The sequence below is a fragment of the Vulpes vulpes genome, unplaced genomic scaffold (assembly GCF_048418805.1).
Source record: "Vulpes vulpes isolate BD-2025 unplaced genomic scaffold, VulVul3 u000000749, whole genome shotgun sequence".
NCBI classification, from domain to species: Eukaryota; Metazoa; Chordata; class Mammalia; order Carnivora; family Canidae; genus Vulpes; species Vulpes vulpes.
The window spans coordinates 155,194-180,797 of record NW_027325752.1 but is presented as its reverse complement, the minus strand read 5'-3'; the positions used below and the strand labels follow the sequence as shown (position 1 = coordinate 180,797).

Sequence of the window (25,604 nt, the reverse complement as noted above, 5' to 3'; positions counted from 1 at the left end):
ATTGATTGACTGACCGCCTCCCGCGCCACGCCCGGGGTGGCGGAGGGCGCCTGCCCCGGGCCGGGCGGGGGGGGTGGGGGCCAAGACGCCTCCCGCACCCCGGAGCGGAGGCTGTCGCCGGAGCCCGGGCGCGCTCCCGTCCCCGGCCTGGCGGGCGCGTCGCCGCCGCTCGGCTCCCCGGATGGCACGCCGCCCCACCTCGGACCGCTCACTGGCTGGGGGGGTGCCGCGGGCCGGCGCCGGCCGGCTCCGGACGACCCCTGGCCTCTCCTGTTCTTCAGCCGGCCTGGCTCAAAGCCAAGCCGGGGCCGCCCGCGCCGCCGGACCCCATCCTCGGACAGGCAGGGACACAGACACAGGTGCCCACGACAGACAGACAGACACACACACACACACACACAGACGGAGGGACACGGGCACTCGGAGCTGGGCCACAAGGCCTGTGGGGGCGAGGCAGCCACCCCGCCGGAGGGGCGCAGGCCCTGGAGCTGCCTTAGGAGCCCTGGCAGCCGCGGGCCCTGCAGCCACGGTGTCAGGGATGCCGTTCTGCCCCCATTCCTGCCCATCAGCCGAACCGCCGCGGGACCGTGTGCCTGTGTTGCGTGCGCGGCGCCCACGCCCAGGCGCGGAGCGAGTCTCTCTTGTGTCTCTTGCTGTGTTGCGCGCGGCCCTTTTCGGCATGGGTGCCGGCCGCCCCCGCGTCGCTGTGGCCTTGGCTGTTGCGGGGCCGCGGAGCGCGCAGCCCGGTGCCAACGGGGCCTGAGGCCCCGGGCGGTCGGGCCATCTGGTGTCCCGGGCCCGCGGAGCGTGGACGTCGTGGCTGAGGGCCGAAGGGACGGTGGTCCGCGGGGGAGGCAGGGCATGTCCTTCGGAGAGAAGGTGCAGGCGGGCCCGGGCCGAAGGTGGGGGGGGTTGCGGGTGGCTGGGTGGCTTGGAGGCTGGGGGCGGTGCCAGGGAATTGCTAGGGGCTGGGGGCGGGCCTGGGGGCGGAGATTGGGGCGGGGCGAGGAGGGCCCCGGCCCCGGCCCCGGCCCCCAAAGCCCCGCCCCGGCCCCGGCCCCCAAAGCCCCGCCCCGGCCCCCCGGAGGGGCTCGCAGGCCTGCGGAGACGGGATCCAGCCCCCGCCCGGCTCCCCCCAGCGACCGCCCCCTCCCCGCCCCGGCCCCGAGGTTCCTGCTGTCGCCCCGTCCCCTCCGTCGGCCGCCTTCGGGCCCCCGCGGCGCCCTGGGACGCGCGGCCGGCTAGGACGTGGGTGGGTGTGCTTGAAGGGCGGGCTGCGAGGGTGAAGGGCTTGAGAGGAAGAGGAGGTGGTGCATGTGTGTGGCCTCCTGCCCGTGCAGCCGGCGCCCTCGGTGCTCCGCGGCGCCCTGCGGTGCTTCCGGCGGGGCGGGGGCCATGCCACGGGTCGCCCGGAGGGGGGCGCCGCCGCCGCCGCCGCCGCCGCCGCCGCCGCCGCCGCCGCCGCCGCGTTGGTCGAGGGGGCGTTGGCGGCCAAGGGACAGACAGGAAGGCAGGCAAAAGGCCGAGGAAAAAAAGCCTACAGCACCCGGTATTCCCAGGCGGTCTCCCATCCAAGTACTAACCAGGCCCGACCCTGCTTAGCTTCCGAGATCAGACGAGATCGGGCGCGTTCAGGGTGGTATGGCCGTAGACGTCCGCGGCTGCCGCTGGGCGCCCCAAGAGCCTGCTCTGCGCCTCTCCGGGCCAGGCGCCCGCCGCTCCTCAGCCCTCCGCCCGCCCGATCGCGCCAGCCCGCCTGCATGCTCGCCTGCCGGCCCGACTGATTGATTGACTGACCGCCTCCCGCGCCGCGCCCGGGGTGGCGGAGGGCGCCTGCCCCGGGCCGGGCGGGGGGGGTGGGGGCCAAGACGCCTCCCGCACCCCGGAGCGGAGGCTGTCGCCGGAGCCCGGGCGCGCTCCCGTCCCCGGCCTGGCGGGCGCGTCGCCGCCGCTCGGCTCCCCGGATGGCACGCCGCCCCACCTCGGACCGCTCACTGGCTGGGGGGGTGCCGCGGGCCGGCGCCGGCCGGCTCCGGACGACCCCTGGCCTCTCCTGTTCTTCAGCCGGCCTGGCTCAAAGCCAAGCCGGGGCCGCCCGCGCCGCCGGACCCCATCCTCGGACAGGCAGGGACACAGACACAGGTGCCCACGACAGACAGACAGACACACACACACACACACACAGACGGAGGGACACGGGCACTCGGAGCTGGGCCACAAGGCCTGTGGGGGCGAGGCAGCCACCCCGCCGGAGGGGCGCAGGCCCTGGAGCTGCCTTAGGAGCCCTGGCAGCCGCGGGCCCTGCAGCCACGGTGTCAGGGATGCCGTTCTGCCCCCATTCCTGCCCATCAGCCGAACCGCCGCGGGACCGTGTGCCTGTGTTGCGTGCGCGGCGCCCACGCCCAGGCGCGGAGCGAGTCTCTCTTGTGTCTCTTGCTGTGTTGCGCGCGGCCCTTTTCGGCATGGGTGCCGGCCGCCCCCGCGTCGCTGTGGCCTTGGCTGTTGCGGGGCCGCGGAGCGCGCAGCCCGGTGCCAACGGGGCCTGAGGCCCCGGGCGGTCGGGCCATCTGGTGTCCCGGGCCCGCGGAGCGTGGACGTCGTGGCTGAGGGCCGAAGGGACGGTGGTCCGCGGGGGAGGCAGGGCATGTCCTTCGGAGAGAAGGTGCAGGCGGGCCCGGGCCGAAGGTGGGGGGGGTTGCGGGTGGCTGGGTGGCTTGGAGGCTGGGGGCGGTGCCAGGGAATTGCTAGGGGCTGGGGGCGGGCCTGGGGGCGGAGATTGGGGCGGGGCGAGGAGGGCCCCGGCCCCGGCCCCGGCCCCCAAAGCCCCGCCCCGGCCCCGGCCCCCAAAGCCCCGCCCCGGCCCCCCGGAGGGGCTCGCAGGCCTGCGGAGACGGGATCCAGCCCCCGCCCGGCTCCCCCCAGCGACCGCCCCCTCCCCGCCCCGGCCCCGAGGTTCCTGCTGTCGCCCCGTCCCCTCCGTCGGCCGCCTTCGGGCCCCCGCGGCGCCCTGGGACGCGCGGCCGGCTAGGACGTGGGTGGGTGTGCTTGAAGGGCGGGCTGCGAGGGTGAAGGGCTTGAGAGGAAGAGGAGGTGGTGCATGTGTGTGGCCTCCTGCCCGTGCAGCCGGCGCCCTCGGTGCTCCGCGGCGCCCTGCGGTGCTTCCGGCGGGGCGGGGGCCATGCCACGGGTCGCCCGGAGGGGGGCGCCGCCGCCGCCGCCGCCGCCGCCGCCGCCGCCGCCGCGTTGGTCGAGGGGGCGTTGGCGGCCAAGGGACAGACAGGAAGGCAGGCAAAAGGCCGAGGAAAAAAAGCCTACAGCACCCGGTATTCCCAGGCGGTCTCCCATCCAAGTACTAACCAGGCCCGACCCTGCTTAGCTTCCGAGATCAGACGAGATCGGGCGCGTTCAGGGTGGTATGGCCGTAGACGTCCGCGGCTGCCGCTGGGCGCCCCAAGAGCCTGCTCTGCGCCTCTCCGGGCCAGGCGCCCGCCGCTCCTCAGCCCTCCGCCCGCCCGATCGCGCCAGCCCGCCTGCATGCTCGCCTGCCGGCCCGACTGATTGATTGACTGACCGCCTCCCGCGCCACGCCCGGGGTGGCGGAGGGCGCCTGCCCCGGGCCGGGCGGGGGGGGTGGGGGCCAAGACGCCTCCCGCACCCCGGAGCGGAGGCTGTCGCCGGAGCCCGGGCGCGCTCCCGTCCCCGGCCTGGCGGGCGCGTCGCCGCCGCTCGGCTCCCCGGATGGCACGCCGCCCCACCTCGGACCGCTCACTGGCTGGGGGGGTGCCGCGGGCCGGCGCCGGCCGGCTCCGGACGACCCCTGGCCTCTCCTGTTCTTCAGCCGGCCTGGCTCAAAGCCAAGCCGGGGCCGCCCGCGCCGCCGGACCCCATCCTCGGACAGGCAGGGACACAGACACAGGTGCCCACGACAGACAGACAGACACACACACACACACACACAGACGGAGGGACACGGGCACTCGGAGCTGGGCCACAAGGCCTGTGGGGGCGAGGCAGCCACCCCGCCGGAGGGGCGCAGGCCCTGGAGCTGCCTTAGGAGCCCTGGCAGCCGCGGGCCCTGCAGCCACGGTGTCAGGGATGCCGTTCTGCCCCCATTCCTGCCCATCAGCCGAACCGCCGCGGGACCGTGTGCCTGTGTTGCGTGCGCGGCGCCCACGCCCAGGCGCGGAGCGAGTCTCTCTTGTGTCTCTTGCTGTGTTGCGCGCGGCCCTTTTCGGCATGGGTGCCGGCCGCCCCCGCGTCGCTGTGGCCTTGGCTGTTGCGGGGCCGCGGAGCGCGCAGCCCGGTGCCAACGGGGCCTGAGGCCCCGGGCGGTCGGGCCATCTGGTGTCCCGGGCCCGCGGAGCGTGGACGTCGTGGCTGAGGGCCGAAGGGACGGTGGTCCGCGGGGGAGGCAGGGCATGTCCTTCGGAGAGAAGGTGCAGGCGGGCCCGGGCCGAAGGTGGGGGGGGTTGCGGGTGGCTGGGTGGCTTGGAGGCTGGGGGCGGTGCCAGGGAATTGCTAGGGGCTGGGGGCGGGCCTGGGGGCGGAGATTGGGGCGGGGCGAGGAGGGCCCCGGCCCCGGCCCCGGCCCCCAAAGCCCCGCCCCGGCCCCGGCCCCCAAAGCCCCGCCCCGGCCCCCCGGAGGGGCTCGCAGGCCTGCGGAGACGGGATCCAGCCCCCGCCCGGCTCCCCCCAGCGACCGCCCCCTCCCCGCCCCGGCCCCGAGGTTCCTGCTGTCGCCCCGTCCCCTCCGTCGGCCGCCTTCGGGCCCCCGCGGCGCCCTGGGACGCGCGGCCGGCTAGGACGTGGGTGGGTGTGCTTGAAGGGCGGGCTGCGAGGGTGAAGGGCTTGAGAGGAAGAGGAGGTGGTGCATGTGTGTGGCCTCCTGCCCGTGCAGCCGGCGCCCTCGGTGCTCCGCGGCGCCCTGCGGTGCTTCCGGCGGGGCGGGGGCCATGCCACGGGTCGCCCGGAGGGGGGCGCCGCCGCCGCCGCCGCCGCCGCCGCCGCCGCCGCCGCCGCCGCCGCGTTGGTCGAGGGGGCGTTGGCGGCCAAGGGACAGACAGGAAGGCAGGCAAAAGGCCGAGGAAAAAAAGCCTACAGCACCCGGTATTCCCAGGCGGTCTCCCATCCAAGTACTAACCAGGCCCGACCCTGCTTAGCTTCCGAGATCAGACGAGATCGGGCGCGTTCAGGGTGGTATGGCCGTAGACGTCCGCGGCTGCCGCTGGGCGCCCCAAGAGCCTGCTCTGCGCCTCTCCGGGCCAGGCGCCCGCCGCTCCTCAGCCCTCCGCCCGCCCGATCGCGCCAGCCCGCCTGCATGCTCGCCTGCCGGCCCGACTGATTGATTGACTGACCGCCTCCCGCGCCGCGCCCGGGGTGGCGGAGGGCGCCTGCCCCGGGCCGGGCGGGGGGGGTGGGGGCCAAGACGCCTCCCGCACCCCGGAGCGGAGGCTGTCGCCGGAGCCCGGGCGCGCTCCCGTCCCCGGCCTGGCGCGCCGCCGCTCGGCTCCCCGGATGGCACGCCGCCCCACCTCGGACCGCTCACTGGCTGGGGGGGTGCCGCGGGCCGGCGCCGGCCGGCTCCGGACGACCCCTGGCCTCTCCTGTTCTTCAGCCGGCCTGGCTCAAAGCCAAGCCGGGGCCGCCCGCGCCGCCGGACCCCATCCTCGGACAGGCAGGGACACAGACACAGGTGCCCACGACAGACAGACAGACACACACACACACACACACACAGACGGAGGGACACGGGCACTCGGAGCTGGGCCACAAGGCCTGTGGGGGCGAGGCAGCCACCCCGCCGGAGGGGCGCAGGCCCTGGAGCTGCCTTAGGAGCCCTGGCAGCCGCGGGCCCTGCAGCCACGGTGTCAGGGATGCCGTTCTGCCCCCATTCCTGCCCATCAGCCGAACCGCCGCGGGACCGTGTGCCTGTGTTGCGTGCGCGGCGCCCACGCCCAGGCGCGGAGCGAGTCTCTCTTGTGTCTCTTGCTGTGTTGCGCGCGGCCCTTTTCGGCATGGGTGCCGGCCGCCCCCGCGTCGCTGTGGCCTTGGCTGTTGCGGGGCCGCGGAGCGCGCAGCCCGGTGCCAACGGGGCCTGAGGCCCCGGGCGGTCGGGCCATCTGGTGTCCCGGGCCCGCGGAGCGTGGACGTCGTGGCTGAGGGCCGAAGGGACGGTGGTCCGCGGGGGAGGCAGGGCATGTCCTTCGGAGAGAAGGTGCAGGCGGGCCCGGGCCGAAGGTGGGGGGGGTTGCGGGTGGCTGGGTGGCTTGGAGGCTGGGGGCGGTGCCAGGGAATTGCTAGGGGCTGGGGGCGGGCCTGGGGGCGGAGATTGGGGCGGGGCGAGGAGGGCCCGCAGGCGGGCCCGGCCCCGGCCCCGGCCCCGGCCCCCAAAGCCCCGCCCCGGCCCCGGCCCCCAAAGCCCCGCCCCGGCCCCCCGGAGGGGCTCGCAGGCCTGCGGAGACGGGATCCAGCCCCCGCCCGGCTCCCCCCAGCGACCGCCCCCTCCCCGCCCCGGCCCCGAGGTTCCTGCTGTCGCCCCGTCCCCTCCGTCGGCCGCCTTCGGGCCCCCGCGGCGCCCTGGGACGCGCGGCCGGCTAGGACGTGGGTGGGTGTGCTTGAAGGGCGGGCTGCGAGGGTGAAGGGCTTGAGAGGAAGAGGAGGTGGTGCATGTGTGTGGCCTCCTGCCCGTGCAGCCGGCGCCCTCGGTGCTCCGCGGCGCCCTGCGGTGCTTCCGGCGGGGCGGGGGCCATGCCACGGGTCGCCCGGAGGGCGCGCCGCCGCCGCCGCCGCCGCCGCCGCCGCCGCCGCGTTGGTCGAGGGGGCGTTGGCGGCCAAGGGACAGACAGGAAGGCAGGCAAAAGGCCGAGGAAAAAAAGCCTACAGCACCCGGTATTCCCAGGCGGTCTCCCATCCAAGTACTAACCAGGCCCGACCCTGCTTAGCTTCCGAGATCAGACGAGATCGGGCGCGTTCAGGGTGGTATGGCCGTAGACGTCCGCGGCTGCCGCTGGGCGCCCCAAGAGCCTGCTCTGCGCCTCTCCGGGCCAGGCGCCCGCCGCTCCTCAGCCCTCCGCCCGCCCGATCGCGCCAGCCCGCCTGCATGCTCGCCTGCCGGCCCGACTGATTGATTGACTGACCGCCTCCCGCGCCGCGCCCGGGGTGGCGGAGGGCGCCTGCCCCGGGCCGGGCGGGGGGGGTGGGGGCCAAGACGCCTCCCGCACCCCGGAGCGGAGGCTGTCGCCGGAGCCCGGGCGCGCTCCCGTCCCCGGCCTGGCGGGCGCGTCGCCGCCGCTCGGCTCCCCGGATGGCACGCCGCCCCACCTCGGACCGCTCACTGGCTGGGGGGGTGCCGCGGGCCGGCGCCGGCCGGCTCCGGACGACCCCTGGCCTCTCCTGTTCTTCAGCCGGCCTGGCTCAAAGCCAAGCCGGGGCCGCCCGCGCCGCCGGACCCCATCCTCGGACAGGCAGGGACACAGACACAGGTGCCCACGACAGACAGACAGACACACACACACACACACACACAGACGGAGGGACACGGGCACTCGGAGCTGGGCCACAAGGCCTGTGGGGGCGAGGCAGCCACCCCGCCGGAGGGGCGCAGGCCCTGGAGCTGCCTTAGGAGCCCTGGCAGCCGCGGGCCCTGCAGCCACGGTGTCAGGGATGCCGTTCTGCCCCCATTCCTGCCCATCAGCCGAACCGCCGCGGGACCGTGTGCCTGTGTTGCGTGCGCGGCGCCCACGCCCAGGCGCGGAGCGAGTCTCTCTTGTGTCTCTTGCTGTGTTGCGCGCGGCCCTTTTCGGCATGGGTGCCGGCCGCCCCCGCGTCGCTGTGGCCTTGGCTGTTGCGGGGCCGCGGAGCGCGCAGCCTGGTGCCAACGGGGCCTGAGGCCCCGGGCGGTCGGGCCATCTGGTGTCCCGGGCCCGCGGAGCGTGGACGTCGTGGCTGAGGGCCGAAGGGACGGTGGTCCGCGGGGGAGGCAGGGCATGTCCTTCGGAGAGAAGGTGCAGGCGGGCCCGGGCCGAAGGTGGGGGGGGTTGCGGGTGGCTGGGTGGCTTGGAGGCTGGGGGCGGTGCCAGGGAATTGCTAGGGGCTGGGGGCGGGCCTGGGGGCGGAGATTGGGGCGGGGCGAGGAGGGCCCGCAGGCGGGCCCGGCCCCGGCCCCGGCCCCGGCCCCCAAAGCCCCGCCCCGGCCCCGGCCCCCAAAGCCCCGCCCCGGCCCCCCGGAGGGGCTCGCAGGCCTGCGGAGACGGGATCCAGCCCCCGCCCGGCTCCCCCCAGCGACCGCCCCCTCCCCGCCCCGGCCCCGAGGTTCCTGCTGTCGCCCCGTCCCCTCCGTCGGCCGCCTTCGGGCCCCCGCGGCGCCCTGGGACGCGCGGCCGGCTAGGACGTGGGTGGGTGTGCTTGAAGGGCGGGCTGCGAGGGTGAAGGGCTTGAGAGGAAGAGGAGGTGGTGCATGTGTGTGGCCTCCTGCCCGTGCAGCCGGCGCCCTCGGTGCTCCGCGGCGCCCTGCGGTGCTTCCGGCGGGGCGGGGGCCATGCCACGGGTCGCCCGGAGGGGGGCGCCGCCGCCGCCGCCGCCGCCGCCGCCGCCGCCGCCGCCGCCGCGTTGGTCGAGGGGGCGTTGGCGGCCAAGGGACAGACAGGAAGGCAGGCAAAAGGCCGAGGAAAAAAAGCCTACAGCACCCGGTATTCCCAGGCGGTCTCCCATCCAAGTACTAACCAGGCCCGACCCTGCTTAGCTTCCGAGATCAGACGAGATCGGGCGCGTTCAGGGTGGTATGGCCGTAGACGTCCGCGGCTGCCGCTGGGCGCCCCAAGAGCCTGCTCTGCGCCTCTCCGGGCCAGGCGCCCGCCGCTCCTCAGCCCTCCGCCCGCCCGATCGCGCCAGCCCGCCTGCATGCTCGCCTGCCGGCCCGACTGATTGATTGACTGACCGCCTCCCGCGCCGCGCCCGGGGTGGCGGAGGGCGCCTGCCCCGGGCCGGGCGGGGGGGGTGGGGGCCAAGACGCCTCCCGCACCCCGGAGCGGAGGCTGTCGCCGGAGCCCGGGCGCGCTCCCGTCCCCGGCCTGGCGGGCGCGTCGCCGCCGCTCGGCTCCCCGGATGGCACGCCGCCCCACCTCGGACCGCTCACTGGCTGGGGGGGTGCCGCGGGCCGGCGCCGGCCGGCTCCGGACGACCCCTGGCCTCTCCTGTTCTTCAGCCGGCCTGGCTCAAAGCCAAGCCGGGGCCGCCCGCGCCGCCGGACCCCATCCTCGGACAGGCAGGGACACAGACACAGGTGCCCACGACAGACAGACAGACACACACACACACACACACAGACGGAGGGACACGGGCACTCGGAGCTGGGCCACAAGGCCTGTGGGGGCGAGGCAGCCACCCCGCCGGAGGGGCGCAGGCCCTGGAGCTGCCTTAGGAGCCCTGGCAGCCGCGGGCCCTGCAGCCACGGTGTCAGGGATGCCGTTCTGCCCCCATTCCTGCCCATCAGCCGAACCGCCGCGGGACCGTGTGCCTGTGTTGCGTGCGCGGCGCCCACGCCCAGGCGCGGAGCGAGTCTCTCTTGTGTCTCTTGCTGTGTTGCGCGCGGCCCTTTTCGGCATGGGTGCCGGCCGCCCCCGCGTCGCTGTGGCCTTGGCTGTTGCGGGGCCGCGGAGCGCGCAGCCCGGTGCCAACGGGGCCTGAGGCCCCGGGCGGTCGGGCCATCTGGTGTCCCGGGCCCGCGGAGCGTGGACGTCGTGGCTGAGGGCCGAAGGGACGGTGGTCCGCGGGGGAGGCAGGGCATGTCCTTCGGAGAGAAGGTGCAGGCGGGCCCGGGCCGAAGGTGGGGGGGGTTGCGGGTGGCTGGGTGGCTTGGAGGCTGGGGGCGGTGCCAGGGAATTGCTAGGGGCTGGGGGCGGGCCTGGGGGCGGAGATTGGGGCGGGGCGAGGAGGGCCCGCAGGCGGGCCCGGCCCCGGCCCCGGCCCCGGCCCCCAAAGCCCCGCCCCGGCCCCGGCCCCCAAAGCCCCGCCCCGGCCCCCCGGAGGGGCTCGCAGGCCTGCGGAGACGGGATCCAGCCCCCGCCCGGCTCCCCCCAGCGACCGCCCCCTCCCCGCCCCGGCCCCGAGGTTCCTGCTGTCGCCCCGTCCCCTCCGTCGGCCGCCTTCGGGCCCCCGCGGCGCCCTGGGACGCGCGGCCGGCTAGGACGTGGGTGGGTGTGCTTGAAGGGCGGGCTGCGAGGGTGAAGGGCTTGAGAGGAAGAGGAGGTGGTGCATGTGTGTGGCCTCCTGCCCGTGCAGCCGGCGCCCTCGGTGCTCCGCGGCGCCCTGCGGTGCTTCCGGCGGGGCGGGGGCCATGCCACGGGTCGCCCGGAGGGGGGCGCCGCCGCCGCCGCCGCCGCCGCCGCCGCGTTGGTCGAGGGGGCGTTGGCGGCCAAGGGACAGACAGGAAGGCAGGCAAAAGGCCGAGGAAAAAAAGCCTACAGCACCCGGTATTCCCAGGCGGTCTCCCATCCAAGTACTAACCAGGCCCGACCCTGCTTAGCTTCCGAGATCAGACGAGATCGGGCGCGTTCAGGGTGGTATGGCCGTAGACGTCCGCGGCTGCCGCTGGGCGCCCCAAGAGCCTGCTCTGCGCCTCTCCGGGCCAGGCGCCCGCCGCTCCTCAGCCCTCCGCCCGCCCGATCGCGCCAGCCCGCCTGCATGCTCGCCTGCCGGCCCGACTGATTGATTGACTGACCGCCTCCCGCGCCGCGCCCGGGGTGGCGGAGGGCGCCTGCCCCGGGCCGGGCGGGGGGGGTGGGGGCCAAGACGCCTCCCGCACCCCGGAGCGGAGGCTGTCGCCGGAGCCCGGGCGCGCTCCCGTCCCCGGCCTGGCGGGCGCGTCGCCGCCGCTCGGCTCCCCGGATGGCACGCCGCCCCACCTCGGACCGCTCACTGGCTGGGGGGGTGCCGCGGGCCGGCGCCGGCCGGCTCCGGACGACCCCTGGCCTCTCCTGTTCTTCAGCCGGCCTGGCTCAAAGCCAAGCCGGGGCCGCCCGCGCCGCCGGACCCCATCCTCGGACAGGCAGGGACACAGACACAGGTGCCCACGACAGACAGACAGACACACACACACACACACACAGACGGAGGGACACGGGCACTCGGAGCTGGGCCACAAGGCCTGTGGGGGCGAGGCAGCCACCCCGCCGGAGGGGCGCAGGCCCTGGAGCTGCCTTAGGAGCCCTGGCAGCCGCGGGCCCTGCAGCCACGGTGTCAGGGATGCCGTTCTGCCCCCATTCCTGCCCATCAGCCGAACCGCCGCGGGACCGTGTGCCTGTGTTGCGTGCGCGGCGCCCACGCCCAGGCGCGGAGCGAGTCTCTCTTGTGTCTCTTGCTGTGTTGCGCGCGGCCCTTTTCGGCATGGGTGCCGGCCGCCCCCGCGTCGCTGTGGCCTTGGCTGTTGCGGGGCCGCGGAGCGCGCAGCCCGGTGCCAACGGGGCCTGAGGCCCCGGGCGGTCGGGCCATCTGGTGTCCCGGGCCCGCGGAGCGTGGACGTCGTGGCTGAGGGCCGAAGGGACGGTGGTCCGCGGGGGAGGCAGGGCATGTCCTTCGGAGAGAAGGTGCAGGCGGGCCCGGGCCGAAGGTGGGGGGGGTTGCGGGTGGCTGGGTGGCTTGGAGGCTGGGGGCGGTGCCAGGGAATTGCTAGGGGCTGGGGGCGGGCCTGGGGGCGGAGATTGGGGCGGGGCGAGGAGGGCCCCGGCCCCGGCCCCGGCCCCCAAAGCCCCGCCCCGGCCCCGGCCCCCAAAGCCCCGCCCCGGCCCCCCGGAGGGGCTCGCAGGCCTGCGGAGACGGGATCCAGCCCCCGCCCGGCTCCCCCCAGCGACCGCCCCCTCCCCGCCCCGGCCCCGAGGTTCCTGCTGTCGCCCCGTCCCCTCCGTCGGCCGCCTTCGGGCCCCCGCGGCGCCCTGGGACGCGCGGCCGGCTAGGACGTGGGTGGGTGTGCTTGAAGGGCGGGCTGCGAGGGTGAAGGGCTTGAGAGGAAGAGGAGGTGGTGCATGTGTGTGGCCTCCTGCCCGTGCAGCCGGCGCCCTCGGTGCTCCGCGGCGCCCTGCGGTGCTTCCGGCGGGGCGGGGGCCATGCCACGGGTCGCCCGGAGGGGGGCGCCGCCGCCGCCGCCGCCGCCGCCGCCGCCGCCGCCGCCGCCGCGTTGGTCGAGGGGGCGTTGGCGGCCAAGGGACAGACAGGAAGGCAGGCAAAAGGCCGAGGAAAAAAAGCCTACAGCACCCGGTATTCCCAGGCGGTCTCCCATCCAAGTACTAACCAGGCCCGACCCTGCTTAGCTTCCGAGATCAGACGAGATCGGGCGCGTTCAGGGTGGTATGGCCGTAGACGTCCGCGGCTGCCGCTGGGCGCCCCAAGAGCCTGCTCTGCGCCTCTCCGGGCCAGGCGCCCGCCGCTCCTCAGCCCTCCGCCCGCCCGATCGCGCCAGCCCGCCTGCATGCTCGCCTGCCGGCCCGACTGATTGATTGACTGACCGCCTCCCGCGCCACGCCCGGGGTGGCGGAGGGCGCCTGCCCCGGGCCGGGCGGGGGGGGTGGGGGCCAAGACGCCTCCCGCACCCCGGAGCGGAGGCTGTCGCCGGAGCCCGGGCGCGCTCCCGTCCCCGGCCTGGCGGGCGCGTCGCCGCCGCTCGGCTCCCCGGATGGCACGCCGCCCCACCTCGGACCGCTCACTGGCTGGGGGGGTGCCGCGGGCCGGCGCCGGCCGGCTCCGGACGACCCCTGGCCTCTCCTGTTCTTCAGCCGGCCTGGCTCAAAGCCAAGCCGGGGCCGCCCGCGCCGCCGGACCCCATCCTCGGACAGGCAGGGACACAGACACAGGTGCCCACGACAGACAGACAGACACACACACACACACACACAGACGGAGGGACACGGGCACTCGGAGCTGGGCCACAAGGCCTGTGGGGGCGAGGCAGCCACCCCGCCGGAGGGGCGCAGGCCCTGGAGCTGCCTTAGGAGCCCTGGCAGCCGCGGGCCCTGCAGCCACGGTGTCAGGGATGCCGTTCTGCCCCCATTCCTGCCCATCAGCCGAACCGCCGCGGGACCGTGTGCCTGTGTTGCGTGCGCGGCGCCCACGCCCAGGCGCGGAGCGAGTCTCTCTTGTGTCTCTTGCTGTGTTGCGCGCGGCCCTTTTCGGCATGGGTGCCGGCCGCCCCCGCGTCGCTGTGGCCTTGGCTGTTGCGGGGCCGCGGAGCGCGCAGCCCGGTGCCAACGGGGCCTGAGGCCCCGGGCGGTCGGGCCATCTGGTGTCCCGGGCCCGCGGAGCGTGGACGTCGTGGCTGAGGGCCGAAGGGACGGTGGTCCGCGGGGGAGGCAGGGCATGTCCTTCGGGAGAGAAGGTGCAGGCGGGCCCGGGCCGAAGGTGGGGGGGGTTGCGGGTGGCTGGGTGGCTTGGAGGCTGGGGGCGGTGCCAGGGAATTGCTAGGGGCTGGGGGCGGGCCTGGGGGCGGAGATTGGGGCGGGGCGAGGAGGGCCCCGGCCCCGGCCCCGGCCCCCAAAGCCCCGCCCCGGCCCCGGCCCCCAAAGCCCCGCCCCGGCCCCCCGGAGGGGCTCGCAGGCCTGCGGAGACGGGATCCAGCCCCCGCCCGGCTCCCCCCAGCGACCGCCCCCTCCCCGCCCCGGCCCCGAGGTTCCTGCTGTCGCCCCGTCCCCTCCGTCGGCCGCCTTCGGGCCCCCGCGGCGCCCTGGGACGCGCGGCCGGCTAGGACGTGGGTGGGTGTGCTTGAAGGGCGGGCTGCGAGGGTGAAGGGCTTGAGAGGAAGAGGAGGTGGTGCATGTGTGTGGCCTCCTGCCCGTGCAGCCGGCGCCCTCGGTGCTCCGCGGCGCCCTGCGGTGCTTCCGGCGGGGCGGGGGCCATGCCACGGGTCGCCCGGAGGGGGGCCGCCGCCGCCGCCGCCGCCGCCGCCGCCGCCGCCGCCGCCGCCGCGTTGGTCGAGGGGGCGTTGGCGGCCAAGGGACAGACAGGAAGGCAGGCAAAAGGCCGAGGAAAAAAAGCCTACAGCACCCGGTATTCCCAGGCGGTCTCCCATCCAAGTACTAACCAGGCCCGACCCTGCTTAGCTTCCGAGATCAGACGAGATCGGGCGCGTTCAGGGTGGTATGGCCGTAGACGTCCGCGGCCCAAGAGCCTGCTCTGCGCCTCTCCGGGCCAGGCGCCCGCCGCTCCTCAGCCCTCCGCCCGCCCGATCGCGCCAGCCCGCCTGCATGCTCGCCTGCCGGCCCGACTGATTGATTGACTGACCGCCTCCCGCGCCGCGCCCGGGGTGGCGGAGGGCGCCTGCCCCGGGCCGGGCGGGGGGGGTGGGGGCCAAGACGCCTCCCGCACCCCGGAGCGGAGGCTGTCGCCGGAGCCCGGGCGCGCTCCCGTCCCCGGCCTGGCGGGCGCGTCGCCGCCGCTCGGCTCCCCGGATGGCACGCCGCCCCACCTCGGACCGCTCACTGGCTGGGGGGGTGCCGCGGGCCGGCGCCGGCCGGCTCCGGACGACCCCTGGCCTCTCCTGTTCTTCAGCCGGCCTGGCTCAAAGCCAAGCCGGGGCCGCCCGCGCCGCCGGACCCCATCCTCGGACAGGCAGGGACACAGACACAGGTGCCCACGACAGACAGACAGACACACACACACACACACACAGACGGAGGGACACGGGCACTCGGAGCTGGGCCACAAGGCCTGTGGGGGCGAGGCAGCCACCCCGCCGGAGGGGCGCAGGCCCTGGAGCTGCCTTAGGAGCCCTGGCAGCCGCGGGCCCTGCAGCCACGGTGTCAGGGATGCCGTTCTGCCCCCATTCCTGCCCATCAGCCGAACCGCCGCGGGACCGTGTGCCTGTGTTGCGTGCGCGGCGCCCACGCCCAGGCGCGGAGCGAGTCTCTCTTGTGTCTCTTGCTGTGTTGCGCGCGGCCCTTTTCGGCATGGGTGCCGGCCGCCCCCGCGTCGCTGTGGCCTTGGCTGTTGCGGGGCCGCGGAGCGCGCAGCCCGGTGCCAACGGGGCCTGAGGCCCCGGGCGGTCGGGCCATCTGGTGTCCCGGGCCCGCGGAGCGTGGACGTCGTGGCTGAGGGCCGAAGGGACGGTGGTCCGCGGGGGAGGCAGGGCATGTCCTTCGGAGAGAAGGTGCAGGCGGGCCCGGGCCGAAGGTGGGGGGGGTTGCGGGTGGCTGGGTGGCTTGGAGGCTGGGGGCGGTGCCAGGGAATTGCTAGGGGCTGGGGGCGGGCCTGGGGGCGGAGATTGGGGCGGGGCGAGGAGGGCCCGCAGGCGGGCCCGGCCCCGGCCCCGGCCCCGGCCCCGGCCCCCAAAGCCCCGCCCCGGCCCCGGCCCCCAAAGCCCCGCCCCGGCCCCCCGGAGGGGCTCGCAGGCCTGCGGAGACGGGATCCAGCCCCCGCCCGGCTCCCCCCAGCGACCGCCCCCTCCCCGCCCCGGCCCCGAGGTTCCTGCTGTCGCCCCGTCCCCTCCGTCGGCCGCCTTCGGGCCCCCGCGGCGCCCTGGGACGCGCGGCCGGCTAGGACGTGGGTGGGTGTGCTTGAAGGGCGGGCTGCGAGGGTGAAGGGCTTGAGAGGAAGAGGAGGTGGTGCATGTGTGTGGCCTCCTGCCCGTGCAGCCGGCGCCCTCGGTGCTCCGCGGCGCCCTGCGGTGCTTCCGGCGGGGCGGGGGCCATGCCACGGGTCGCCCGGAGGGGGGCGCCGCCGCCGCCGCCGCCGCCGCCGCCGCCGCCGCCGCCGCGTTGGTCGAGGGGGCGTTGGCGGCCAAGGGACAGACAGGAAGGCAGGCAAAAGGCCGAGGAAAAAAAGCCTACAGCACCCGGTATTCCCAGGCGGTCTCCCATCCAAGTACTAACCAGGCCCGACCCTGCTTAGCTTCCGAGATCAGACGAGATCGGGCGCGTTCAGGGTGGTATGGCCGTAGACGTCCGCGGCTGCCGCTGGGCGCCCCAAGAGCCTGCTCTGCGCCTCTCCGGGCCAGGCGCCCGCCGCTCCTCAGCCCTCCGCCCGCCCGATCGCGCCAGCCCGCCTGCATGCTCGCCTGCCGGCCCGACTGATTGATTGACTGACCGCCTCCCGCGCCGCGCCCGGGGTGGCGGAGGGCGCCTGCCCCGGGCCGGGCGGGGGGGGTGGGGGCCAAGACGCCTCCCGCACCCCGGAGCGGAGGCTGTCGCCGGAGCCCGGGCGCGCTCCCGTCCCCGGCCTGGCGGGCGCGTCGCCGCCGCTCGGCTCCCCGGATGGCACGCCGCCCCACCTCGGACCGCTCACTGGCTGGGGGGGTGCCGCGGGCCGGCGCCGGCCGGCTCCGGACGACCCCTGGCCTCTCCTGTTCTTCAGCCGGCCTGGCTCAAAGCCAAGCCGGGGCCGCCCGCGCCGCCGGACCCCATCCTCGGACAGGCAGGGACACAGACACAGGTGCCCACGACAGACAGACAGACACACACACACACACACACACAGACGGAGGGACACGGGCACTCGGAGCTGGGCCACAAGGCCTGTGGGGGCGAGGCAGCCACCCCGCCGGAGGGGCGCAGGCCCTGGAGCTGCCTTAGGAGCCCTGGCAGCCGCGGGCCCTGCAGCCACGGTGTCAGGGATGCCGTTCTGCCCCCATTCCTGCCCATCAGCCGAACCGCCGCGGGACCGTGTGCCTGTGTTGCGTGCGCGGCGCCCACGCCCAGGCGCGGAGCGAGTCTCTCTTGTGTCTCTTGCTGTGTTGCGCGCGGCCCTTTTCGGCATGGGTGCCGGCCGCCCCCGCGTCGCTGTGGCCTTGGCTGTTGCGGGGCCGCGGAGCGCGCAGCCCGGTGCCAACGGGGCCTGAGGCCCCGGGCGGTCGGGCCATCTGGTGTCCCGGGCCCGCGGAGCGTGGACGTCGTGGCTGAGGGCCGAAGGGACGGTGGTCCGCGGGGGAGGCAGGGCATGTCCTTCGGAGAGAAGGTGCAGGCGGGCCCGGGCCGAAGGTGGGGGGGGTTGCGGGTGGCTGGGTGGCTTGGAGGCTGGGGGCGGTGCCAGGGAATTGCTAGGGGCTGGGGGCGGGCCTGGGGGCGGAGATTGGGGCGGGGCGAGGAGGGCCCCGGCCCCGGCCCCGGCCCCCAAAGCCCCGCCCCGGCCCCGGCCCCCAAAGCCCCGCCCCGGCCCCCCGGAGGGGCTCGCAGGCCTGCGGAGACGGGATCCAGCCCCCGCCCGGCTCCCCCCAGCGACCGCCCCCTCCCCGCCCCGGCCCCGAGGTTCCTGCTGTCGCCCCGTCCCCTCCGTCGGCCGCCTTCGGGCCCCCGCGGCGCCCTGGGACGCGCGGCCGGCTAGGACGTGGGTGGGTGTGCTTGAAGGGCGGGCTGCGAGGGTGAAGGGCTTGAGAGGAAGAGGAGGTGGTGCATGTGTGTGGCCTCCTGCCCGTGCAGCCGGCGCCCTCGGTGCTCCGCGGCGCCCTGCGGTGCTTCCGGCGGGGCGGGGGCCATGCCACGGGTCGCCCGGAGGGGGGCGCCGCCGCCGCCGCCGCCGCCGCCGCCGCCGCCGCCGCCGCGCGTTGGTCGAGGGGGCGTTGGCGGCCAAGGGACAGACAGGAAGGCAGGCAAAAGGCCGAGGAAAAAAAGCCTACAGCACCCGGTATTCCCAGGCGGTCTCCCATCCAAGTACTAACCAGGCCCGACCCTGCTTAGCTTCCGAGATCAGACGAGATAGATCAGACGAGATCGGGCGCGTTCAGGGTGGTATGGCCGTAGACGTCCGCGGCTGCCGCTGGGCGCCCCAAGAGCCTGCTCTGCGCCTCTCCGGGCCAGGCGCCCGCCGCTCCTCAGCCCTCCGCCCGCCCGATCGCGCCAGCCCGCCTGCATGCTCGCCTGCCGGCCCGACTGATTGATTGACTGACCGCCTCCCGCGCCGCGCCCGGGGTGGCGGAGGGCGCCTGCCCCGGGCCGGGCGGGGGGGGTGGGGGCCAAGACGCCTCCCGCACCCCGGAGCGGAGGCTGTCGCCGGAGCCCGGGCGCGCTCCCGTCCCCGGCCTGGCGGGCGCGTCGCCGCCGCTCGGCTCCCCGGATGGCACGCCGCCCCACCTCGGACCGCTCACTGGCTGGGGGGGTGCCGCGGGCCGGCGCCGGCCGGCTCCGGACGACCCCTGGCCTCTCCTGTTCTTCAGCCGGCCTGGCTCAAAGCCAAGCCGGGGCCGCCCGCGCCGCCGGACCCCATCCTCGGACAGGCAGGGACACAGACACAGGTGCCCACGACAGACAGACAGACACACACACACACACACACACAGACGGAGGGACACGGGCACTCGGAGCTGGGCCACAAGGCCTGTGGGGGCGAGGCAGCCACCCCGCCGGAGGGGCGCAGGCCCTGGAGCTGCCTTAGGAGCCCTGGCAGCCGCGGGCCCTGCAGCCACGGTGTCAGGGATGCCGTTCTGCCCCCATTCCTGCCCATCAGCCGAACCGCCGCGGGACCGTGTGCCTGTGTTGCGTGCGCGGCGCCCACGCCCAGGCGCGGAGCGAGTCTCTCTTGTGTCTCTTGCTGTGTTGCGCGCGGCCCTTTTCGGCATGGGTGCCGGCCGCCCCCGCGTCGCTGTGGCCTTGGCTGTTGCGGGGCCGCGGAGCGCGCCGGTGCCAACGGGGCCTGAGGCCCCGGGCGGTCGGGCCATCTGGTGTCCCGGGCCCGCGGAGCGTGGACGTCGTGGCTGAGGGCCGAAGGGACGGTGGTCCGCGGGGGAGGCAGGGCATGTCCTTCGGAGAGAAGGTGCAGGCGGGCCCGGGCCGAAGGTGGGGGGGGTTGCGGGTGGCTGGGTGGCTTGGAGGCTGGGGGCGGTGCCAGGGAATTGCTAGGGGCTGGGGGCGGGCCTGGGGGCGGAGATTGGGGCGGGGCGAGGAGGCCCCGGCCCCGGCCCCGGCCCCCAAAGCCCCGCCCCGGCCCCGGCCCCCAAAGCCCCGCCCCGGCCCCCCGGAGGGGCTCGCAGGCCTGCGGAGACGGGATCCAGCCCCCGCCCGGCTCCCCCCAGCGACCGCCCCCTCCCCGCCCCGGCCCCGAGGTTCCTGCTGTCGCCCCGTCCCCTCCGTCGGCCGCCTTCGGGCCCCCGCGGCGCCCTGGGACGCGCGGCCGGCTAGGACGTGGGTGGGTGTGCTTGAAGGGCGGGCTGCGAGGGTGAAGGGCTTGAGAGGAAGAGGAGGTGGTGCATGTGTGTGGCCTCCTGCCCGTGCAGCCGGCGCCCTCGGTGCTCCGCGGCGCCCTGCGGTGCTTCCGGCGGGGCGGGGGCCATGCCACGGGTCGCCCGGAGGGGGCCGCGCCGCCGCCGCCGCCGCCGCCGCCGCCGCCGCCGCCGCCGCGTTGGTCGAGGGGGCGTTGGCGGCCAAGGGACAGACAGGAAGGCAGGCAAAAGGCCGAGGAAAAAAAGCCTACAGCACCCGGTATTCCCAGGCGGTCTCCCATCCAAGTACTAACCAGGCCCGACCCTGCTTAGCTTCCGAGATCAGACGAGATCGGGCGCGTTCAGGGTGGTATGGCCGTAGACGTCCGCGGCTGCCGCTGGGCGCCCCAAGAGCCTGCTCTGCGCCTCTCCGGGCCAGGCGCCCGCCGCTCCTCAGCCCTCCGCCCGCCCGATCGCGCCAGCCCGCCTGCATGCTCGCCTGCCGGCCCGACTGATTGATTGACTGACCGCCTCCCGCGCCGCGCCCGGGGTGGCGGAGGGCGCCTGCCCCGGGCCGGGCGGGGGGGGTGGGGGCCAAGACGCCTCCCGCACCCCGGAGCGGAGGCTGTCGCCGGAGCCCGGGCGCGCTCCCGTCCCCGGCCTGGCGGGCGCGTCGCCGCCGCTCGGCTCCCCGGATGGCACGCCGCCCCACCTCGGACCGCTCACTGGCTGGGGGGGTGCCGCGGGCCGGCGCCGGCCGGCTCCGGACGACCCCTGGCCTCTCCTGTTCTTCAGCCGGCCTGGCTCAAAGCCAAGCCGGGGCCGCCCGCGCCGCCGGACCCCATCCTCGGACAGGCAGGGACACAGACACAGGTGCCCACGACAGACAGACAGACACACACACACACACACACACAGACGGAGGGACACGGGCACTCGGAGCTGGGCCACAAGGCCTGTGGGGGCGAGGCAGCCACCCCGCCGGAGGGGCGCAGGCCCTGGAGCTGCCTTAGGAGCCCTGGCAGCCGCGGGCCCTGCAGCCACGGTGTCAGGGATGCCGTTCTGCCCCCATTCCTGCCCATCAGCCGAACCGCCGCGGGACCGTGTGCCTGTGTTGCGTGCGCGGCGCCCACGCCCAGGCGCGGAGCGAGTCTCTCTTGTGTCTCTTGCTGTGTTGCGCGCGGCCCTTTTCGGCATGGGTGCCGGCCGCCCCCGCGTCGCTGTGGCCTTGGCTGTTGCGGGGCCGCGGAGCGCGCAGCCCGGTGCCAACGGGGCCTGAGGCCCCGGGCGGTCGGGCCATCTGGTGTCCCGGGCCCGCGGAGCGTGGACGTCGTGGCTGAGGGCCGAAGGGACGGTGGTCCGCGGGGGAGGCAGGGCATGTCCTTCGGAGAGAAGGTGCAGGCGGGCCCGGGCCGAAGGTGGGGGGGGTTGCGGGTGGCTGGGTGGCTTGGAGGCTGGGGGCGGTGCCAGGGAATTGCTAGGGGCTGGGGGCGGGCCTGGGGGCGGAGATTGGGGCGGGGCGAGGAGGGCCCCGGCCCCGGCCCCGGCCCCCAAAGCCCCGCCCCGGCCCCGGCCCCCAAAGCCCCGCCCCGGCCCCCCGGAGGGGCTCGCAGGCCTGCGGAGACGGGATCCAGCCCCCGCCCGGCTCCCCCCAGCGACCGCCCCCTCCCCGCCCCGGCCCCGAGGTTCCTGCTGTCGCCCCGTCCCCTCCGTCGGCCGCCTTCGGGCCCCCGCGGCGCCCTGGGACGCGCGGCCGGCTAGGACGTGGGTGGGTGTGCTTGAAGGGCGGGCTGCGAGGGTGAAGGGCTTGAGAGGAAGAGGAGGTGGTGCATGTGTGTGGCCTCCTGCCCGTGCAGCCGGCGCCCTCGGTGCTCCGCGGCGCCCTGCGGTGCTTCCGGCGGGGCGGGGGCCATGCCACGGGTCGCCCGGAGGGGGGCGCCGCCGCCGCCGCCGCCGCCGCCGCCGCCGCCGCCGCCGCCGCCGCCGCGTTGGTCGAGGGGGCGTTGGCGGCCAAGGGACAGACAGGAAGGCAGGCAAAAGGCCGAGGAAAAAAAGCCTACAGCACCCGGTATTCCCAGGCGGTCTCCCATCCAAGTACTAACCAGGCCCGACCCTGCTTAGCTTCCGAGATCAGACGAGATCGGGCGCGTTCAGGGTGGTATGGCCGTAGACGTCCGCGGCTGCCGCTGGGCGCCCCAAGAGCCTGCTCTGCGCCTCTCCGGGCCAGGCGCCCGCCGCTCCTCAGCCCTCCGCCCGCCCGATCGCGCCAGCCCGCCTGCATGCTCGCCTGCCGGCCCGACTGATTGATTGACTGACCGCCTCCCGCGCCGCGCCCGGGGTGGCGGAGGGCGCCTGCCCCGGGCCGGGCGGGGGGGGTGGGGGCCAAGACGCCTCCCGCACCCCGGAGCGGAGGCTGTCGCCGGAGCCCGGGCGCGCTCCCGTCCCCGGCCTGGCGGGCGCGTCGCCGCCGCTCGGCTCCCCGGATGGCACGCCGCCCCACCTCGGACCGCTCACTGGCTGGGGGGGTGCCGCGGGCCGGCGCCGGCCGGCTCCGGACGACCCCTGGCCTCTCCTGTTCTTCAGCCGGCCTGGCTCAAAGCCAAGCCGGGGCCGCCCGCGCCGCCGGACCCCATCCTCGGACAGGCAGGGACACAGACACAGGTGCCCACGACAGACAGACAGACACACACACACACACACACAGACGGAGGGACACGGGCACTCGGAGCTGGGCCACAAGGCCTGTGGGGGCGAGGCAGCCACCCCGCCGGAGGGGCGCAGGCCCTGGAGCTGCCTTAGGAGCCCTGGCAGCCGCGGGCCCTGCAGCCACGGTGTCAGGGATGCCGTTCTGCCCCCATTCCTGCCCATCAGCCGAACCGCCGCGGGACCGTGTGCCTGTGTTGCGTGCGCGGCGCCCACGCCCAGGCGCGGAGCGAGTCTCTCTTGTGTCTCTTGCTGTGTTGCGCGCGGCCCTTTTCGGCATGGGTGCCGGCCGCCCCCGCGTCGCTGTGGCCTTGGCTGTTGCGGGGCCGCGGAGCGCGCAGCCCGGTGCCAACGGGGCCTGAGGCCCCGGGCGGTCGGGCCATCTGGTGTCCCGGGCCCGCGGAGCGTGGACGTCGTGGCTGAGGGCCGAAGGGACGGTGGTCCGCGGGGGAGGCAGGGCATGTCCTTCGGAGAGAAGGTGCAGGCGGGCCCGGGCCGAAGGTGGGGGGGGTTGCGGGTGGCTGGGTGGCTTGGAGGCTGGGGGCGGTGCCAGGGAATTGCTAGGGGCTGGGGGCGGGCCTGGGGGCGGAGATTGGGGCGGGGCGAGGAGGGCCCCGGCCCCGGCCCCGGCCCCCAAAGCCCCGCCCCGGCCCCGGCCCCCAAAGCCCCGCCCCGGCCCCCCGGAGGGGCTCGCAGGCCTGCGGAGACGGGATCCAGCCCCCGCCCGGCTCCCCCCAGCGACCGCCCCCTCCCCGCCCCGGCCCCGAGGTTCCTGCTGTCGCCCCGTCCCCTCCGTCGGCCGCCTTCGGGCCCCCGCGGCGCCCTGGGACGCGCGGCCGGCTAGGACGTGGGTGGGTGTGCTTGAAGGGCGGGCTGCAAGGGTGAAGGGCTTGAGAGGAAGAGGAGGTGGTGCATGTGTGTGGCCTCCTGCCCGTGCAGCCGGCGCCCTCGGTGCTCCGCGGCGCCCTGCGGTGCTTCCGGCGGGGCGGGGGCCATGCCACGGGTCGCCCGGAGGGGGGCGCCGCCGCCGCCGCCGCCGCCGCCGCCGCCGCCGCCGCGTTGGTCGAGGGGGCGTTGGCGGCCAAGGGACAGACAGGAAGGCAGGCAAAAGGCCGAGGAAAAAAAGCCTACAGCACCCGGTATTCCCAGGCGGTCTCCCATCCAAGTACTAACCAGGCCCGACCCTGCTTAGCTTCCGAGATCAGACGAGATCGGGCGCGTTCAGGGTGGTATGGCCGTAGACGTCCGCGGCTGCCGCTGGGCGCCCCAAGAGCCTGCTCTGCGCCTCTCCGGGCCAGGCGCCCGCCGCTCCTCAGCCCTCCGCCCGCCCGATCGCGCCAGCCCGCCTGCATGCTCGCCTGCCGGCCCGACTGATTGATTGACTGACCGCCTCCCGCGCCACGCCCGGGGTGGCGGAGGGCGCCTGCCCCGGGCCGGGCGGGGGGGGTGGGGGCCAAGACGCCTCCCGCACCCCGGAGCGGAGGCTGTCGCCGGAGCCCGGGCGCGCTCCCGTCCCCGGCCTGGCGGGCGCGTCGCCGCCGCTCGGCTCCCCGGATGGCACGCCGCCCCACCTCGGACCGCTCACTGGCTGGGGGGGTGCCGCGGGCCGGCGCCGGCCGGCTCCGGACGACCCCTGGCCTCTCCTGTTCTTCAGCCGGCCTGGCTCAAAGCCAAGCCGGGGCCGCCCGCGCCGCCGGACCCCATCCTCGGACAGGCAGGGACACAGACACAGGTGCCCACGACAGACAGACAGACACACACACACACACACACAGACGGAGGGACACGGGCACTCGGAGCTGGGCCACAAGGCCTGTGGGGGCGAGGCAGCCACCCCGCCGGAGGGGCGCAGGCCCTGGAGCTGCCTTAGGAGCCCTGGCAGCCGCGGGCCCTGCAGCCACGGTGTCAGGGATGCCGTTCTGCCCCCATTCCTGCCCATCAGCCGAACCGCCGCGGGACCGTGTGCCTGTGTTGCGTGCGCGGCGCCCACGCCCAGGCGCGGAGCGAGTCTCTCTTGTGTCTCTTGCTGTGTTGCGCGCGGCCCTTTTCGGCATGGGATGGGTGCCGGCCGCCCCCGCGTCGCTGTGGCCTTGGCTGTTGCGGGGCCGCGGAGCGCGCAGCCCGGTGCCAACGGGGCCTGAGGCCCCGGGCGGTCGGGCCATCTGGTGTCCCGGGCCCGCGGAGCGTGGACGTCGTGGCTGAGGGCCGAAGGGACGGTGGTCCGCGGGGGAGGCAGGGCATGTCCTTCGGAGAGAAGGTGCAGGCGGGCCCGGGCCGAAGGTGGGGGGGGTTGCGGGTGGCTGGGTGGCTTGGAGGCTGGGGGCGGTGCCAGGGAATTGCTAGGGGCTGGGGGCGGGCCTGGGGGCGGAGATTGGGGCGGGGCGAGGAGGGCCCCGGCCCCGGCCCCGGCCCCCAAAGCCCCGCCCCGGCCCCGGCCCCCAAAGCCCCGCCCCGGCCCCCCGGAGGGGCTCGCAGGCCTGCGGAGACGGGATCCAGCCCCCGCCCGGCTCCCCCCAGCGACCGCCCCCTCCCCGCCCCGGCCCCGAGGTTCCTGCTGTCGCCCCGTCCCCTCCGTCGGCCGCCTTCGGGCCCCCGCGGCGCCCTGGGACGCGCGGCCGGCTAGGACGTGGGTGGGTGTGCTTGAAGGGCGGGCTGCGAGGGTGAAGGGCTTGAGAGGAAGAGGAGGTGGTGCATGTGTGTGGCCTCCTGCCCGTGCAGCCGGCGCCCTCGGTGCTCCGCGGCGCCCTGCGGTGCTTCCGGCGGGGCGGGGGCCATGCCACGGGTCGCCCGGAGGGGGCGCCGCCGCCGCCGCCGCCGCCGCCGCCGCCGCCGCCGCCGCCGCCGCGTTGGTCGAGGGGGCGTTGGCGGCCAAGGGACAGACAGGAAGGCAGGCAAAAGGCCGAGGAAAAAAAGCCTACAGCACCCGGTATTCCCAGGCGGTCTCCCATCCAAGTACTAACCAGGCCCGACCCTGCTTAGCTTCCGAGATCAGACGAGATCGGGCGCGTTCAGGGTGGTATGGCCGTAGACGTCCGCGGCTGCCGCTGGGCGCCCCAAGAGCCTGCTCTGCGCCTCTCCGGGCCAGGCGCCCGCCGCTCCTCAGCCCTCCGCCCGCCCGATCGCGCCAGCCCGCCTGCATGCTCGCCTGCCGGCCCGACTGATTGATTGACTGACCGCCTCCCGCGCCGCGCCCGGGGTGGCGGAGGGCGCCTGCCCCGGGCCGGGCGGGGGGGGTGGGGGCCAAGACGCCTCCCGCACCCCGGAGCGGAGGCTGTCGCCGGAGCCCGGGCGCGCTCCCGTCCCCGGCCTGGCGGGCGCGTCGCCGCCGCTCGGCTCCCCGGATGGCACGCCGCCCCACCTCGGACCGCTCACTGGCTGGGGGGGTGCCGCGGGCCGGCGCCGGCCGGCTCCGGACGACCCCTGGCCTCTCCTGTTCTTCAGCCGGCCTGGCTCAAAGCCAAGCCGGGGCCGCCCGCGCCGCCGGACCCCATCCTCGGACAGGCAGGGACACAGACACAGGTGCCCACGACAGACAGACAGACACACACACACACACACACACAGACGGAGGGACACGGGCACTCGGAGCTGGGCCACAAGGCCTGTGGGGGCGAGGCAGCCACCCCGCCGGAGGGGCGCAGGCCCTGGAGCTGCCTTAGGAGCCCTGGCAGCCGCGGGCCCTGCAGCCACGGTGTCAGGGATGCCGTTCTGCCCCCATTCCTGCCCATCAGCCGAACCGCCGCGGGACCGTGTGCCTGTGTTGCGTGCGCGGCGCCCACGCCCAGGCGCGGAG

At 76.1% G+C, this 25,604-nt stretch overlaps 13 non-coding genes and 1 pseudogene across 13 annotated transcripts; all 14 read right to left on the bottom strand.

The window, feature by feature from the left end:
- Positions 1 to 1,534: 1,534 nt before the first annotated feature.
- Positions 1,535 to 1,653, bottom strand: LOC140596853 (5S ribosomal RNA). Its single transcript, XR_011998724.1, has one exon. It is a non-coding gene; the product is annotated as a 5S ribosomal RNA (ribosomal RNA).
- Positions 1,654 to 3,308: 1,655 nt separating this feature from the next.
- On the bottom strand, positions 3,309 to 3,427 carry LOC140596852 (5S ribosomal RNA). Its single transcript, XR_011998723.1, has one exon. It is a non-coding gene; the product is annotated as a 5S ribosomal RNA (ribosomal RNA).
- A 1,664-nt stretch (positions 3,428 to 5,091) lies between these two features.
- On the bottom strand, positions 5,092 to 5,210 carry LOC140596851 (5S ribosomal RNA). Its single transcript, XR_011998722.1, has one exon. It is a non-coding gene; the product is annotated as a 5S ribosomal RNA (ribosomal RNA).
- A 1,663-nt stretch (positions 5,211 to 6,873) lies between these two features.
- Positions 6,874 to 6,992, bottom strand: LOC140596849 (5S ribosomal RNA). The gene has a single exon (XR_011998720.1). It is a non-coding gene; the product is annotated as a 5S ribosomal RNA (ribosomal RNA).
- A 1,680-nt stretch (positions 6,993 to 8,672) lies between these two features.
- On the bottom strand, positions 8,673 to 8,791 carry LOC140596848 (5S ribosomal RNA). The gene has a single exon (XR_011998719.1). It is a non-coding gene; the product is annotated as a 5S ribosomal RNA (ribosomal RNA).
- Positions 8,792 to 10,454: 1,663 nt separating this feature from the next.
- LOC140596847 (5S ribosomal RNA) lies at positions 10,455 to 10,573 on the bottom strand. Its single transcript, XR_011998718.1, has one exon. It is a non-coding gene; the product is annotated as a 5S ribosomal RNA (ribosomal RNA).
- A 1,661-nt stretch (positions 10,574 to 12,234) lies between these two features.
- On the bottom strand, positions 12,235 to 12,353 carry LOC140596846 (5S ribosomal RNA). The gene has a single exon (XR_011998717.1). It is a non-coding gene; the product is annotated as a 5S ribosomal RNA (ribosomal RNA).
- Positions 12,354 to 14,016: 1,663 nt separating this feature from the next.
- Positions 14,017 to 14,135, bottom strand: LOC140596845 (5S ribosomal RNA). The gene has a single exon (XR_011998716.1). It is a non-coding gene; the product is annotated as a 5S ribosomal RNA (ribosomal RNA).
- A 1,667-nt stretch (positions 14,136 to 15,802) lies between these two features.
- LOC140596844 (5S ribosomal RNA) lies at positions 15,803 to 15,921 on the bottom strand. Its single transcript, XR_011998715.1, has one exon. It is a non-coding gene; the product is annotated as a 5S ribosomal RNA (ribosomal RNA).
- A 1,662-nt stretch (positions 15,922 to 17,583) lies between these two features.
- LOC140596880 (5S ribosomal RNA) lies at positions 17,584 to 17,716 on the bottom strand (annotated as a pseudogene).
- Positions 17,717 to 19,373: 1,657 nt separating this feature from the next.
- On the bottom strand, positions 19,374 to 19,492 carry LOC140596843 (5S ribosomal RNA). The gene has a single exon (XR_011998714.1). It is a non-coding gene; the product is annotated as a 5S ribosomal RNA (ribosomal RNA).
- Positions 19,493 to 21,161: 1,669 nt separating this feature from the next.
- On the bottom strand, positions 21,162 to 21,280 carry LOC140596842 (5S ribosomal RNA). The gene has a single exon (XR_011998713.1). It is a non-coding gene; the product is annotated as a 5S ribosomal RNA (ribosomal RNA).
- A 1,655-nt stretch (positions 21,281 to 22,935) lies between these two features.
- Positions 22,936 to 23,054, bottom strand: LOC140596841 (5S ribosomal RNA). Its single transcript, XR_011998712.1, has one exon. It is a non-coding gene; the product is annotated as a 5S ribosomal RNA (ribosomal RNA).
- Positions 23,055 to 24,722: 1,668 nt separating this feature from the next.
- LOC140596840 (5S ribosomal RNA) lies at positions 24,723 to 24,841 on the bottom strand. Its single transcript, XR_011998711.1, has one exon. It is a non-coding gene; the product is annotated as a 5S ribosomal RNA (ribosomal RNA).
- Positions 24,842 to 25,604: the final 763 nt, after the last annotated feature.